This window comes from Aedes albopictus, chromosome 2 (genome assembly GCF_035046485.1).
Source record: "Aedes albopictus strain Foshan chromosome 2, AalbF5, whole genome shotgun sequence".
Taxonomy (NCBI): Eukaryota; Metazoa; Arthropoda; class Insecta; order Diptera; family Culicidae; genus Aedes; species Aedes albopictus.
In genome coordinates, this window is record NC_085137.1 from 500111220 (window position 1) to 500126775 (window position 15556).

Consider the following 15556-nt stretch of genomic DNA (forward strand, 5'->3'; position numbering starts at 1 on the left):
ATATCACAGAATACTTCAGCAAATTTTCGGTTTCGTTCGAGTAGGTCACATCTCAAAATTGATTATTTTTGTGATCTTGATGAAAAATGATGGAAAACTATGTAACTTTTGATCCCATTAAGACCTGTTCCGAAGTTCTTTAAGGAACGCGTGAATCAATCTTTTTTTATATTTTTTTTGCATCAAAAGCATTCCTTAAATTTAATCAGCTTTTCAAATGGTCATTCAAAAATAGTCACCAAAAGCCCTTCACCTTCAAACTTTTCTAAAGACATAATGATCAAACGCATGGTAACGAATAATCCATTCCTTCCTGGACATTCTATTTTTTTTTAATCTAAGTTTGCCGACACTTTCAACACTACGTTCTTAAATTACCATAAAAATCTAAGATTTTCAAAAAAAAATCGTAAAATTATTTAAATTTATCTGGAGTTATTAAAATATTGCAACAGTTTTACTGTTCTTGATTGAATTATTAGGAATTAGCAGCTTGTTTTCGAAGCAAAAGTTTTAGTCATGTTTGTTTAGTTTGTGCGATAAATAAACATGACACTTGAAATTTAACAAATATTTATGGAATCTTTAAGCAATTTTTCTTAAAAAAAAACTTGTTGAGAAACTGAATTTCATTTGGATTTTGGGAAAACATGATATTTAACATTATTTACCATTTTGCATTTAAAGTTTTGACATTATGAAAATAATCTGTAAAAGCGTTGGTGCGCCGCCACATTTTCGAAAATTTCCAAAGGTAGCAGAAAGTTTGGGAACTTCTGACAGACTGACTTAACCTAATTTACAGCTCTTTTGTCCACTAGGGCACTGCGTTAGCGATTCCGTTTTTTTTTTCAGCTGTACTTACACTTTGTACAGCGCATAAATATATTCTATTCTAATTCTACTATATCGAACTGGTTGCCATTGCGCTGTTTTCACTTTCTACTCTATCATGGTAGAATGATGAGCACGAGGATGTTGATGTATGGCTGTTGGTTGTTCCTTTTTTCCAGTCCGATTGAGGGTCCATTATGAGGCATCGTTCGCCGATGTCTATGTATCCGAGCCCGTTTGAGCCATGGGCTCAGAAAAGTGTCAGTGTCAGCCGCTCTCAAGGGGAAAGAGCAACTGACGAAAGTAACGGGGTTGGAATCGAACCCATGACCATCTGCTTATGAAGCAAACGTGTGACCAATTGCACCACGGGCCCCGGCTAATTTTTAGTTATAGCAAAAATTCATAAAGTATTCGATGAATATAGTTGATTGTAAGTAAAAACAAAGAAATATTAGTTTGGAATAAATATTTTTTTTAAGTTTGATATTCAACCATGCGTTCTATAGTTTTAAACAAACATAATTTTCTGCGTATAGTAAAGATGGATAATCCATCCCTTTCCTACAAAAAAAGTATTTAACCCCTCTTCCCCGCTACAATTACATATTGCAGGTGATAAATTTCGATGAACAAAAAGAGCTGCCACAGTCACTAAACCATAGAGCACGTCGTGGCTGGCGACCTCCCTCGAGCAACCGAAAGCGGGCGACGTCATTCGTCGTTTGGCTGGCATGCGAAGCCCGTCCGTCCGTCACCGAGGGGAACCACGCTCTGTTTCACACGAGGAAACCCGCGAATGACCTGACGACCAGCCAGCGCGAGTCACGCTGACTGGTGGGCGAAAAAATACCTAAAAATAATGTGTAAATGTGTATCGAAAAAAGAGAGGCTACCACTTGCTGCGGTGCAATGTCCGGCACTCCACTGTGGTGTGTCGATGAGTACAGCAAAACGAAAGTACTCACCTCGCTCAAATCGCCTCGAGCCATGCCAGGCAAGGGTCGTTTGGAAGGAACTGTTGAACATTTCATCCGCTCATCGTGGTTGGACTGATGGTTGGTGTATGTGTCAAGGTTACTCCGGGCGATGACGTGCAAGTAAATCGCATTGGAAAGTTGGATTTGGATTTAAAGGCCGCAAAGCCAGCTTGGAAAATTTTCTCTAGTATGGCTGAGAACCCGGTGTCTTAAGGAGATTATTTGGTAATATTAAACCTATTAAGAAGTTAGAATGTAACAGTCTATAGCAGAATTGAAATTGGTCACCAGAGAACTGTAACTAAAACAAATTCAACAAGTTTACTGAATTAGGGAGAGAGAAAATTAAAACAGACAAAACACTTTTGGACATACATTAGTATGGGACAAACATCAAATTCTCGCTCCAGTCGACTTTTTCGATTCCATTTAGGTCCCATATGAACTGTACAAAATTTCAGCGCAATCGGTGAAACTATAATTTAGCGCAAGCGGTTCAAAGTTTTCATAGGATTTACTATGGGAAAAGTTATACTTTCAGATAAAAAATCCCAGAAGTCGCCCCTTGTCTCCTTAATTCAAGTAGATCAATGCTTTTTGTAGAAAAAATATTTATGAAACTTTCCTTCGAAGACCGCAAAACAATTGGATGCTTGTGGAAAATGTTATTGATTTATTACCGATTAGGGTAATTCGCTAATTGTTGAACACTACCCAAATGTTGAACAGTTTCTGAATATTTTATTATAAACCTTACTTAAGTAATTTTCATCCAACGTATACTTATGATGTAGATGCATATACATGTGGGTAACGATATTGCTCTAATTAAATTACAAAATTATACATATTTTACGTCAAAAAAAATTATTGAAAATTTTGTACCGCTGATGACACGAAAACTGCACAATTCTTAGAATTAATTTTAAGAAATTGCTGTTACGAAATAAGCTTTGCGGGCAAATCGACCACAAATATCAAAGGCACACCATATTTACAAGACATGGAAGGATGTCATTAACAGTTTACCATTGTTTAAAACCACATTTTCGTTGTAATTAAATTTGGCCAAATATTTTTCTTATCACACTATCATTATGCATCCATGATCCAATTGTTGAACACTGGCATAACCTACGATGTTAGGACCATGACTGCTAGAATTTTTTTCACTTTACCTAACCGTGCATTGCATGGGGTTTCAAGGGCGTTCCAGGGATGTTCTAGGGGTGTTCCAGTGGGATTCAGAAAGATTCCAGTGGTTTTCAATGAGTTTCAAGGGCGTTCCAGAGGTTTTCAAGACGAATTCAGAGTGTTAAGGGGGTCCAAGGAGTATTTCAAGGCGTTCCAGGAGGCTCAGGAGCAACCCACGGGTTTTCAAGGGATTTCAGGGTCGTTCCATGTGTGTTCTTAGGGGTTGAGTGGGTCCCATGGGTTTCCAGGAGAGTTTCAGGGGCTTTTAAAGACAAATCTTTTCAGCCATTTTTGCATCTAGTCATGTTTAAAACGATTTCAGTCCACTAGAGTTCTCTTCAAATGTGCGATTCCTTGTCATTTAAATGAATTGTCACTAGCTCGGAATAGCTGGGAACAAAACACGAAAAACCCGGAAAAAAGTCCGCCAGAGTGAAAAATGTCGAATGTCGGATCAAAGTCGGGTCAAATTTTATCAAATGTTGGACCACTGTTGGACCCACATCGGGTAACTATCGTGTCTATGTTGGGTTTGGTGGCCAAAATAAAAATAGGTGAATGATAGGTTGATGTCGGGTTATACGTCATCAATTACGAACAAAGCTTCAACCGATCAACAATTGGCGAGAACCGTCCAACATTAGGATGAGCTAGCTTAAGGAAGCGTTCAACATTTGGGTTACAGACTTCCCATACAAATGTTCTATTTTCTCTTAGAAAATGGAAATTAAGGGAATACAAATTCAATGGGCAGTATAAGGGATAAGTAGATCTAGACGTTCACTGGATATTTTTCAACTAAAGTGGAATTATGCACGGAAAAACAAACGAAAACCAAAATGCCAGTACTAACCGTTCAACAATTGGCGAATTACCCTAGTGATCCAACGAACGGCTTTTTGTTTTGTTTTATTAGCAGCACTGCAGCTACTGCCTTGGCTGCTGCTGTTTCTGGGGGTGGTGATGCCTCCCGCCTTCCCATGCAACAACGGCAGCAGCAGTGCTGCTGATAAAACAAAACAAAAAGCCGTTCGTTGGATCACTAATCGGTAATAAATCAATAACTTTTTCCACAAGCATCCAATCGTTTTGCGGTCTTCGAAGGAAAGTTTTATAATTGATTTTTCTACAAGAGGCGTTGATCGATTTGAATTAAGGAGACAAAGGGCGACCTCTGGGATTTTTTGTTTGAAAGTGTAACTTTTCCCATAGTAAATCCTATGCAAACTTTGAACTGCTTGCGCTAAATTATAGTTTCACCGATTGCGCTGAAATTTTGTACAGTTCATATGGGACCTAAATGGGATCTAAAAAGTTGACTGGAGCGATGATTTATTTTTTTCATACAAGCGAGTCCCATACTAACATACATATGAAGAAATAAACATCAGTGTCAGTATATCGCAGCACTTTAAAAAGCTAAAAATAAGGAATATGGGCGTAGTCAAAAAAGGGGGGGGGGCGAACAATTCACACAAACGTCATGCTAAGAGCAAAATACCTGGGATTCCTTTACGAATTCGTTCAAGGACACCTTCACAAATTCCTTTAGGCATTTATTTAGAAACTTCTGTAGGGATTCTTTCAAGAATTCCTCTATGGGTTTCACCAGATATTCCTCCGGAAATCTCTCCTGGGATATCTTCAGAGGTTCCTCCAGTGATAGTTCCAGTGTTTTTTTTTTTCGAGGATTACTCCAGGAGTTTCTCCAGGGATTCCCAAAAGAATACCAACAGAAATTCTTTTAGGTATTTCTGCAAGTGTTCAGGAATTTCTCCATATATTCCTTCAAGAATTCACTAGAGATTGCTCCAATAATTCAATCTGGAATAATTCGAAGTATTCCAGCAGTAATATCTTCCAGAAACCCTTACAGCAAACTCTATCTAAAAAATAATTCAGGAGTTCTTTAAAACATTGTACAAAGCTTACTGGGACTGACTGATTGGTGTTTTTTGGCTTTCAATCACAGAAAAAAGCGTTGATTATTCTAAATAATTGCCTACGTATCGATCCTGTGGTTGAGAGTTGATTCATATCGAGCCCTGATGAAGATCTGTGACTGAAAAACAAAAAAAAAACACCAAATTATACAAAACATTCTTTTGGGAGTCCATCCAAAAATTCCAACAATAAATCGTCCAAACATTATTATTGCAGGCATGGATTCCTTCATATTTTTTCCTACAGAAATGCTTTCAGGAATTTGTTAAGAAAGCCTTCCTGAGATTTCCTAGAGAATTTCTCATTGGATTGCTTCCGGGATTCCTCACGGGATTTCCTCAGAAATTCCTTTAGGGTTTCCTTCAAAAATTCCCCCAGGGATTCACCCGGGCATTTCATCTGCGTTTCTTTCAGGAACAACTCCAGGGATTATTTTTAAAATTTCTCCAAGGATTCCCGCAGGAACACTTTTTAGAATTCCTTCAGAAGTCTCTCTTGGAATTCACTCCTTCAGGAATTAATCCAGTACTTCCTCCAGGGACGGTTTAGGAATTCCCTCAGGAATGCCTCTAGGAGTTGCTTCCGGGATTCCTCCTGGGGTTTCTACAGGAACTCCTGCAGGAATTCCTTCAGGAGTTGCTCCACGAACTCTTATTAGAATTCCTTTGGGATTTCTCCAAGGATTCCAACTGCATTTTTTCAGGAATTCTTCCTGGGATTTCTCAAGGGATTGATCCACGATTTTTTTTTCAGAGATTCCTCGGGGAATTTCTGCAGGGATTCCACTAAAAATTCATCCAGGAGTATTTCTAGAGATTCCTCCTTTAATCCCTACAGCCATTCCTCTAGAATATCCTCCAGGTATTCCTCCAAGAATTTATGCCAACAATTGTCTCGGGAATTCCTTTTATGATTCTTTCTGGAACAGCTTTAAAAAAATCCTCCAAGGATCCCAAGTAACCAAAAGTTCCGTTCCCCATGACGAAATGCACTTTCAAGTTCCGCGAAGTTCAGATAAAGTTTCGAATGGAACTTTCTGGCTGCTTAAGAAGCTAACAATGAGCCTAGCTGGAACTTCGCACACAAGGCTCATTGTTGGTCTCTTAAGCAGCTTGAAAACTGCCTAAGATGCTACTCGGAACTTTGTCGGAACTTTCAAGTTCATAGAAGTTCGTTTCATAACTTGTAGGGCTAAGATTTTTTTTATTTTAGCAAAAAACACTAAGCGAAAATTTTCGTGGACATTAAAATTTAATTTACCAAATTAATTATTGAAATGAAAAAAAAATGTGATAATAACACGTATCTACAACAGTGCAGCGGTACGGCAGCAGGTGCCAAAGGATCCGGTTCGAATCTACTCCAGGAGTATATCGTATACAGTTAGGTTGGTCATATTTCACGCAATATAAGCAAATAACACAGATGAATCTGAAAAGTACATTTTTGTTTTTACATTCATTTTGAGAAAGTTTTATCAGAATCTGCATAGAAGACTAACAGGCTTCCTTGTGTGAACTTTGAAGTTCCGTAATTACTTAAAAATGAAGCTGCATAGAAGGCTAAAGAGCATCCTCCTACAAGCTACTTAGCTTATAAAGTACCCTCTTATCCGAACTTCTTGTTACTTGAGATTCTCCCAGGAACTCTTCTTAGGATTCCTTCAGAAGTACCTCCTTGTATTCTTTAAGGAACTCCTCCAGGAATTAATTCAATACTTCCTTCAGGAACTGTTAAGGGATTCCCTGAGGGATTCCTCTTGAAATTGCTTCCGGGATGCCTTCAGGAGTTTCTTCAGGAACTCTTCTAAGAATTCCTAAAGATTTTCTCCAAGAATTCCATCCGCCATTTCTTCGGGAATGATTCCTGGTATTCGCAAACGAGTTCCTAAAGAGATTCATATACAAATTTCTTCAGAAATTCCTTTATGATTTTTACATGGATTCTCCTGGGAATTCCTGCAGGAATTTCTCTAAAAATTCTTTCAGGAATTCATCTAGAGATTCCTCCAAAAATTTTGCCAGAAATTCCTCTAGAGATTTCTGCAGAAGTTCCTCTGGAGATTCCTTCAGGGATTCTTATAGGCATTCCTCTAAGATATCCTCCAGGATTTTCTCAATGCATTCTTTCAGAGCTTCCTCCAGGCATTCATCCAAAGATTTCTCCAGAAATTACTTCAGGGAATCCTTCAAGAATTCTACCAGCAAATCTCCTAGGCATTCTCTCAGGAAATTTTCTAGGCATTATGCCAGGGATTCCTCTTGGATTCTTGCAGAGATTTATCCAGGATTTTTTTCAGCGATGTCTCCCGGAATTTCACCAGATATTTCTCCAGGAATTACTTCACGGATTCCTCAGAAATTTCTCCACGAATTCCTTAAGAGTTCTTCCAGGTGCTTCTCCTGGGTTTGCATCAGGAATTCTTCCTGGGATTCCTTCAGAATTTCATCAAGGAATGCCTCCAAGAATTCTTCAAGATTTTCCTCAACGAATTGCTGCAGGGATTCCTCCAGGAATCCCGTAAAAAAATCCTCCAGGAACTTCTTCAGGGATTTTTCTAGGGATTTCTCCACGAATTTCTTTAAGGATTCCCCCAGGGATTCCTTCAGAAATTCTTTCGAGGATTTCTCCAGGAATTTCTCTAGAATTTTCTCTAGTAATTTCTCAGGGGATATTTCCAGATATTTTCCCAGAGTTTCTTTAGAGATTCCCCCAGAAATTCATCCAGTAATTTTTGCAAGTAATTTTTGCAAGATTTCCCCAGAGATTCCTCCAGGAATTCCTTCAAGGATTCCTCCAGCAATTCCCGAAGGAAATCATCCAGGAACTCCTCTTGCATTCTTTAAGGATTTCATCCAGGAATTACTTCAAGAATTTCTCAGGAATTTCTCCAGCAATTGATAAGGAGTTAAGAAGAATAAGAAGAAGACTTGATCCAGGAGTTACTCCTGGACATCCTTTAGAAATTACGTCAGTAATTTCTCCAGGATTTTTCCAGAAAATCTTCTGGGGATTTATTCAGTAATTCTTCCAGGAAATTCGCTAGGAATACCCTCAGGAATTTTTCAGGTGTTCCTCCAGACATTTCTCCAGGAATTTCTCCTGAATTTTCTCCACGAATTACTCCAAGGATTCCTCCAGGGATTTCTCCAGGAAATCTTTCACAAGTTTCTTTAAGGATTCTTCCAGCAAATTCTCTAGGGATTTCTTCAGAAATTCTTCCAGAAAATTCTCCAGGAATATCTTCAGGAATTTTTCAGGGAATCCTCCAGGAATACTTCTAGAGATTCCTTCAAGGATTTCCCCACAAATTTCTTCATGGATTCCCCCAGGGGTTCCTTCAGGAATTCCGTCGAGGATTTCTCCAGGAATTCCTCCAGAAATTAGGTTAAAAATTCCTCCAGGATTTTCTCTAGAGATTTTTTTTCAGAAATAGAAAAATAGTAAGATTCTCCCAGGAAATCCTCTAGGGATTTCTTCATAAAAAATTCTCCAGGAATACCTTCAGGAATTTTTCAGGGATTCTCCAGATATTCCTCCTGCCATTCCTCCAGAGATTCCTCCAGGGATTTCTCCACAAATTTCTTCAAAGATTCCCCCAGGCACAGGGATTCCTTCAATAGCTCTTTCGAGGATTTCTCCAGGAATTCCTCTAGAAATTCTTCTAGCAATTTGTTAAGAGAATTTTTCATAAAAATAAAAATAACAGCAACAGAAATAGATTTTCCAGAATTCCTCTGGAGATTTCCCTATTAATTCATCAAGAATTCTATCAAGAATTCCTCTAGAAAATCCAGGCATTTTAGGCATTCCTCCAGGATTTTATCCAGGAATTTCTCCAGGAACTTCTCCACGAATTCTTCCATGAAATACTCCAAGATATTCTTCAGGAATTCCTCCAGGAATAGCTCCTGGAATCCTTCAGAAGTTATTTCAGCAATTCCTCCAGAAATTTCACCAGGATATCCTCCAGGGATTTCTTCAGAGATTCTTTCAGGAAATTCTCCAGGAAAACATTCAGGAATTTTTCAGGGATTCCTCCAAATATTCCTCCAGGGATTCCCACAGAGATTTCACCACGAATTTCACTAGGAATATTCTCAGAGATTTCAGTGAATCCTCCAGAAATTCCTCCAAGGGTTCTTCCAGAAAATCCTCCTGGAATTTCTCAAATGATTTTTTTAGAAACTTCTCCAGCTGTTCCTCACAAAATTCCTTTGGAGATTTCTTCAAAAATTTATTTCTTCAGGAATATATCTAGGAATTACGCCAGGACTTTGTTCAGTAGTTTCTCCAGGATTTCCTGAATTTTCTCTAGAGTTTTCCCAGGAATTCCTTCAGGGATTTCTTCAAGAATTCCTCCAAAGATTCCTTCAGAAATTTCTCTAAAATTTCCTCTAGGAATTACTCAAGAGATTTCATCTGAATGTTTTTAGAGATTTCTCCCAGAATTCCTCCAGAATACCCTCCAGAAATCCTCCAGAAGTTTATCTAGGTTTTCTTCTAGGATTTCCTCATGAGATCTCTTCACCAATTTCTCAAGATATTCCTCCCATAATTTACACAGAAACTCTTCCAGGTATACATTCAGAAATTCTTCCAGGCATTCCTCCGGTAATTGCTCCGGGAATTGCTCCGGGAATTCCTCCAGGGATTCATCCAGGTGTTTCTTCAGGGATTTATCCAGGAAGTCTGCCAGGGTTTGCTCCAGGAATTCCTGAAGTGATTTCTTCAAAAATTTCTCTAAGGTTCTCTTCAAAAATTCATTCAGGAATTCCTTCGGAATTTTCAGAAATTCTTCAATCATCTTTTGGGGAATGTACCTACCCAAAAATTTCTCCAGGATTACCTAATGATTTTTTTTTTTTGAATAATTTCAAGAATTTCTTGAGAAATTCCTCCAACGAATAGTATTGAAAGATAATTTAAAAAGGACTCATACAGGAACCAGGAAATTCTAGGTTAGTCCTCAAAAGAGTTCGTTATTTTCAAAAGAGTTCAGTTAAAATTTCTTATGAATATTTGTAGACATTACCAAAAAAATCAGAGCAAAATAACGCACGAGTAAATAAAAATCTTCAATTTTCCAGAAATTGGTCATCGCTACCAGCACCACGTTGATTTGTGTAGATCAGGCATTTTTTTAACGTATTGTACAAAATACAAAAGCGTGCCTGCTGAAGGGTTAAATAATGCTTTTATTTAATTTTATCGAACACCCCCCCCCCCCTCCTGATCGAAAACTTGGCTACGCCCTTGAGGAATAATATCACCTTAGGAAGAGTGTAATCCATTTCGTACCTTTTAATTCCGCCCTATGTTGCTTATCCTTTGACAGATACGCGTATTTCGACTACCGCTTGTAATCTTCCTCAGTGACCCTGAGGAAGATTACAAGTGGTAGTCGAAATACGCGTATCTGTCAAAGGATAAGCAACATAGGGCGGAATGAAAAGGTACGAAATTGATTACACTCATTCGAAGAGGGTATTCTGCTTAGAGGGTTTGAAAAGTCGGTACAAGATCACCTTAGGACATAAGCCAGTTTTTGCATTGCATATACTACAAAATCGGCTGGTAACAACTGAGGTTTAACGTATTATCCGAAAGGTTTCTTAAGGCCTCCTGAAGTACACAGGGTCAAATATTTGACAAGGAAAGAACTTAATAAACAACATCAGTTTGACATAAAAGCATTGTTTACTTTTTGGACAAATATTTGACCCTGTGTACTAACAGCTTAAGGTTTGCCAATATTTTGTTAGCGATCAAGAATCGAGATGATACTGAAACAAACCAATGTTTGGCCTTATATTGTCAAACCATTGTTGGAATTTAATATTCCACCCGCTACCATCGCTAACTAGGGCTCACCATAACGTGGTACATAATCGATTAGGAAAGTTATTGCAACGGCTCTCTTATAATTCGCTTATGAGATTATGAGAGCGTCAGTACAAAAGCCTTCCCGCTACCAACTGACAATCGTAACAGCACCATGTAACAGGATTATTTTATTTTGCGCCTCTTCATCGGTCTGACTTCCAGTAAACAACTTTTCACATTCCACCCTACTTTCATCCTAGCATCGGCTTCGCCACTCTTGTAAGCAAATACTTGGATGAAAAAAATATATTGTTAAAGTTTTCATGTTGCGCTGATGGTGTTGAATGTCGCTGTAAATAACTCGAACAAGATCATGAACCATCTCAAACACACCATACTGCTGCTGGTTAGTGTATAAATCAAGCTCGATGGGATGAAATTTCAAACCTTCCCCTAACCCTTTCCATATATCCACTTGCTAACCGTCATGGGAACACCAAGATCCCGTGAAGAAAAAACGCATGAATGGGCAGCCCGGAACAAGCCTCAAGAAACGAAACTCTAATAGTCCAATAGAGAGAGAGTGAATCTGTTGCTATTGCGGCCAATTGCCTTCGGCGTATGACCGCCGCTCGTTACCGAGGAGCTTTCAATTAACAGGTGTAAATTTGTGTGCTTATCGAATCGAGCATAGGCTAATGTGGCTAACGACGGAGGGGAAGCCGCAGCGCAACAACTCTGAAGATCTTGTTCGCAGATCAGCTCAAACGGAGAAAAGTAATAAAGACGAATCTTGCCGGCCGACAGAAACGCAGAGAAATGGTTCGGATTCATGGGGCGGCGTGGTACGATAACGGTTTATTTTGATCTTTATTTTGGGTTAGTTGTACATTGGGGGATTTGCTACTTCTTGTCTGTACGGGCAAGATCGATGATGAGCATGCGGCTTATAATAATTCACGTGTTCAATGTAGAAATGGATGGAAGGTTTATGTTACAGTCAGTCATTTATAGAGAGATGACGCAAGCTGTGGAGCCTTAGATTCTAGATGAGATTACAAAGGTATTTAACGAGCTGACGTATAGTAAGGCTACAAAAAGGACGGTAGTCGGGGCCCGTGGCGCAGTGGTCCACACGTTCGCTTCATAAGCGGATGGTCATGGGTTCGAACCCAGCCCCGGCACTTGCAATTTTTCGTCAGCTGCTCTTCCCCCCGAGAGCAGTTGGCACCTGACCCTCTTCGGAGCATATAGCTCTAACGGACCCGGAATTTGGATATCGGCGAACCGCAACTCATAATGGACCCCCAATCGGACTGGAAAAGGAACAGTAGCCACACATCAGCATCATCGTGCTCATCATTCTACCATGGACAGGGTAGAAGAATGAAAGAAACACAAAGGCAGCCAGTTCAATACAGTAGAATAGAATAGAATACATTTAGGCGCTGTACAAAGTTGAAGTGCAGCGTCCAATTGGAATCGCTCACGTAGTACCCTAGTGGACAAAAGAGCTGTAAATTAGGTTAAGTGATTAAGAATAAAAAAAAAAAAGGACGGTTAAAAGTCACAAACGGAAGTGCACCAATTTCTGACGAACAATACTCCTCAATTCACGCGTTCGAACCGACTTAAGATTGAGTAAAAATAAACGAGTTAAGGTAGATAATGGTAGAACATGGTTTTCCTACGAGACTCATTAGGCTGATTCGTGCAAAGCTGGGTGGATCAAAATCAAGCGTTTGAGTTTTGATGGCCTTCGTTACCTTACACAGATTGAAGCTCCTACATTTATGGGCGATTTCGTCACATTGCTTGAATGCACGAAGAATCACAGGCGAAAGTTTAGAACCAGGAAGAGGTCTGCGACTTCGTGGCAGGTCACACGCTGTTTGCGGTTGTTAATGACCTAAGGAAACTTAATTGTGGAGAAAGATTCTTTATTCCGCGTAGTTTGGACGAATTGTAGCCCAACAAGTATAAAATATTGATACAATTTTCAAAACTGTAGAACTGCAATTGAAAAGGATTTCAAAGTTTCTTGGTACATAGAAATATTGGCGAAACACTGGGGTAGCCAGGAGGGGGGGGGGGGGGGTAAGAGTTAAACCTACACCCCCCCCCCCCTCCAACCAAAATTTGTCGAACAAATTTTCATTATAAAGCGCCTTGCGACGAAAAAAAAATTTCCGGCTGTGCCGCTATTTTCAAACAACGAATACTATTACTCATTACTATTTACAAAATGTAAGTGTCAAATCAAAAAAGGTATAATTGACAGTTTAAAACCCCTCCCACAGACAATTTCTGGCTGCACCACTGTGGCGAAACTATTGAATAAACATTTAAATAAAACATTCATTAAATAGACGCGACGTGAGACGAGACACGACACCTATGGTTCTTACAATCGTCAAAGTAAAAGTAATTAAAAAATTACATAATGCCGACCGGTTTGACGCTTGATGCAGCGACAATGTCCGGATTTCTCCAGATTCTCATTCAGGAATTCCTGCAGGAGTACTTTAAGGAAAAATCTCCAAGATTTTCTAAAGAAATTCTTTCAGAAGGATTCAGGGATGCCTCCTAGATGTACATCAGAGATTCATCCAGAAAATTTTTCAGAGATTAGTCTGAGAGTTTCTTCGGGAATACCTGCAGAAATTCCTACACGAGTTTCTTTTGGAACTAGTCCAGGAGTTTCATCAAAGATTCCCCCAGGAGATCCAACGAGGGATTTCTCCTGACGTGCTGTAGGGATCGCTCAAAGAGATCCTTCATGGATCACTCCGGGAGTTTTATCAATTCCTTCGGGGATTGCTCTTGGAATTACTGCGAGATGCTCCATGAACAATTTTCAGATATTCTTTCAAGAGTTCTTCCAAGGATCGCTCCAGAAGTTTCTTCGGTGTTGTAGCATATCCAGGAGTTCATTCAGGGATCTAATAAATCCAGGAGAAGTCAGGGATGAATCCGGGTTTTCATTAGGAATTGCTTCAGAAGTTTCCTAAGCTATTTCATCAGGAGTTCGCTTAGTTATTCTTCCAGAAGTCCCTTCAGAGATTCTTTCAGGAGATCCATCAAGAATTCCGTTAGAAGTTTTTGAAGAGATCCCTGTATGAGGTCTTTAGAAATTAGTCTAAGAGTTCCTGCAGGGATTCCTTCTGTAGTTCAAAAATTAGTCCAGGAGTTACTTCAGAAATTCTTCCAGGATTTTTTCAAAGATTCCTACAGAAGTTCCTTCAGAAATCTCTCCAGGAGTTCCTTCAGAGAATCTTATAGGAGGATAGAAGGATACCTCCAGGAAAATTAAGAAGTTCCCCCAGAAGTTTATTCAGGGACAAAGAGACGAACCAGCCAAGGGCTGAAAGTCTCTTTAATAAAGACAAATCAATCAATCAATTATTCAGGGATTCCTATATAAGGGATTCCTATATAAGGAATCCTTCTAAGTTTCCTTCAGAATACCCTCAGGGGATCCCTCGAGAAGTTCCTTTAGGGATTCTACCGGGAGTTCTTCCAGGGATCGCTCCTGTGGTCTTTCAGTTTGTAGATTGAGATTGAGATTTTTCTAGGAGGATTCATCCGGGACTTACATCAGATATTTCTTCAGAAGCTCATTCAGGAATTCCTAAAGAAGTTGCTTCAGGGAATCTTGTAGGAGTTCCTTCAATAATTTCCTTAGGGCATATATCCAGGATATTATTGAGGGATCTCTCATGGAGTTTCTACAAGAATTCCTCCAGGAAGTCTTTAGGGGATACCTTTTCCCACTCGGAAAGATTTCCTTTGGGAGATTCCGCTGAAAACATAGTTTACAAAATAAAACGAAAGTCGTGAACTTCTGTTAACGACCAAAATTTTTGAAGCATAATTTAGCGCTGATTTCGAAACCGTGCTTCAAAAAATTTAAAGTAGAACAGTTTTTGAGTATTGGCTCAATATCGAGTTTTACAACTTTTTAAATATGGAATTTACTAAAATTCAAATATCTTGCGTTTTGTTCAACCAAATTTAAATCTTTTTCCATAAAATAAAAGCTGAATACAATACCATTCGATCATCTGAATGCAGGTTTTGCGTTAGATTGATGAAATTCAAGATATTGACGAGATTTGGGGACGATCTCCTTAAATTTTTGCAAAATTTCCAAAAATATATGAAGAAATGTTTTTTTTTTCAATAAGAAAAAAACCATTTAAAAATTCTTTCTCAACGTTTATTTAACATATCATATGTAGGCGAGATACAGTAAAAAAATCAGCTCAATCGGATAACTAATTACGGAGAATGAGATGTGTGAAGTGAGCGACTTTGCTTAAAAATAGAACAAAAATCGATTTCAAATCATCAGCCTTGTATGGAAAGTCGAAAAAATTTCCGCTCTACTGTAATTTTTTTCCTTCGTGTTTTCGAACTCAGGGCATGATTCTACGCCAAAAAGGATCATCAGCTTACAGAGTTCAAAAATGCTGTAAACTAGTGAAATCCTTCGGGGATTCCATCTGGATTCCTATCGGAATTTTTTCGAGTATTCTCTTGGAATTCCTGCAGGGATTTATCTGGTAGTTTCTTCGGGAATTACGCCTGGACTTTCTAGAGAATTCTCGTGGACTTCCTTCGAGGATTCTACTTGGAATTTCATCGGGCATTCCTCCTGGAATTCTTTCAGGGATTCCTTATGTAATGTCTTAGGAGCCTAGAATTCACTCTGGTATTTTTTCCAGGTATTCTTCCAGAATAATTTCGGGGGTTCTTCTTGGAATTCTTTCGGGGAA

The 15556-nt window shown here is 39.0% G+C and overlaps 1 protein-coding gene across 4 annotated transcripts in view; it reads right to left on the bottom strand.

Annotated features, from left to right (window-relative positions):
• The window catches only part of LOC115265416 (PDZ domain-containing protein GIPC3), a 106310-nt gene that overhangs the window by 46993 nt on the left and 43761 nt on the right, over nucleotides 1-15556 (bottom strand). The gene's annotated exons all lie outside the window — the stretch shown is intronic.